The sequence below is a fragment of the Pipistrellus hanaki genome, assembly GCF_964339955.1.
Source record: "Pipistrellus hanaki genome assembly, chromosome: 7".
NCBI classification, from domain to species: domain Eukaryota; kingdom Metazoa; phylum Chordata; class Mammalia; order Chiroptera; family Vespertilionidae; genus Pipistrellus; species Pipistrellus hanaki.
Window position 1 is genome coordinate 51,557,445 of NC_140509.1, and position 1,888 is coordinate 51,559,332.

Below are 1,888 nucleotides of genomic sequence, written 5' to 3' on the forward strand. Positions count from 1 at the left end.
GCCTGGGTCTTCCCCTGTGTGGCAATGGTGGGGCCCCTGGGCCCATGACCAATCTCAATGTGCCCGCCATAGCTGGCCTGGCACCAGTGCTTGTGATAGCATGGTCATCCAGAAGGTTGTCTGGAAGGTCGTCCAGATGGACATTATGCTGTTCAGTCATTTGATTTGCATATTATGCTTTTATTATTATAGATACAGAAATAAACTGAGACTGATGGATACATCAATATGTTGTAAAATATTTTGGCTGTCTGCTTTGCTAGCTATCCACCAGCAGCTTATATCCCTGGCTTTAACCCATAGTCCCATTGTTCAGAGTACTTCAACTGTGTATTTTCTGCTGAAGGCACCCTTTTCTGCCTGCTACTTTCTGTGCTTTTTGGAAGAAGAGGAATTTTCCCAACAACCTCTCCTCCACTCACCATGGCAAAACATGCAGCCATGATATTTCTTAGAAATGAAAAATCACTCCAAATTCCCCGACAAAGAAAGGGGCTCTAGGCAGTGCACACAGAGGTCCCAGATCTGTCTCTTGCTTCAACACTGTTTGGACATTACAGACCCAGGGACACCCCTTCTTGCAGCCTCTGACCACTCTCCTGCATCTCATCCAGTCACCGCCCATAGGAAGGCCCTGCCAACACACTGGATTTTTTTCTACCTTAACTCCTTATTGCCGAACAACCATGAGCTCCCAAATTTGTCAGAGTTATTCCACCGAGGTGGAGGTTGTGGTCAATCGCCTGGCCAACCTGCAGCTGCTGACCTCCTACACCTACCTCTCTCTGGGCTACTATTTCGACCGTGAGGATGTGGCTCTGAAGGCGCCTAGCATCTCTTAAAGCTGCGAAAGAAGCGAGGTGGCCGCATTCTCTCCCAGGACGTGCAGAAACCTTCCCAAGATGAGTGGGGCAAAACCCAGGACGCCATGGAAGCGGCCCTGGCCTTGGAGAAGAGCCTGGACCAGGCCCTTTGGAGCTGCAGGCCCTGGGTTCAACCCGTGCAGACCCTCAGCTCTGTGACTTCCTGGAGAACCACTTGCTGGATGAGGAGGTGAAACTGATCAAGAAAGAAGCTGGGCGACCACCTAACATCAGAAGGTTGGCCATCCCGCCACACCATCCAGGCTGGGCTGGGCGAGAATCTCTTCCAAAGGCTCACCCTCAAGCAGGACTAGGAGCCTTTGGAGCCCAGAGGCCTTTCGGAGGCTTCTCTGCATCCCCCTGGTGTCTCTGGCTTTTACCTGAGCCTCTTCCAGAAACTACTAGTCATTCTTTTAACCACCCTGGAGCCCTCTCCCATGCATTAGACCAAATTAAACAATAAAGCTTTTTGGAACCAAAAAAGAAAAAAAAGAAAGGAGCTCCATTTTTAATACTTTACATTAAATGTCACAAAAGCTTATATAGATTATCAAATTATGCCACAGAAAATTAGCCTTAATATTCAGAAGGACCTTTTGATATAGACAAACCTATGAAAGTTACACTGATTTATTTTAATACTACAATTCATGACTATAAAACAGGTCTTCATTGTATTCAACATCCTATATAATAGTCTAATATGCAAATCAACCGAATGGTAGAACAACCAGTCAGTGCTGTCCCCCATTGGCCCATGGGTTGTCTTCCACAGTGGGAGGCCAGACTGCAGCTTAGGCCTGCTCCCCACAGGGACATCCCCCAAGAGCTTCTGGTCTGCAAGAAGGCACAAGCCAGGCTGAGGGACCCCCAAGTACACAAATTTTCATGTACCAGGCCTCTAGTTTCTATAAATAGTTAATAGTATTAAACTTTTATACAATAGGATATTTTGAAACCATTGCAGTTTTCCATTTAACTTCTACTAAATAACAAATGAAGACTTTTCAAAAAAAGTACGTTGA

The 1,888-nt window shown here is 46.5% G+C and overlaps 1 pseudogene across 1 annotated transcript; it reads left to right on the forward strand.

Moving 5' to 3' along the window:
* The first annotated feature begins 686 nt into the window (after positions 1–686).
* Positions 687–1,177, forward strand: LOC311626020 (ferritin light chain-like; annotated as a pseudogene). Its single transcript has one exon. The product of its transcript is annotated as a ferritin light chain-like (transcript).
* The last annotated feature ends 711 nt before the right edge of the window (positions 1,178–1,888 follow it).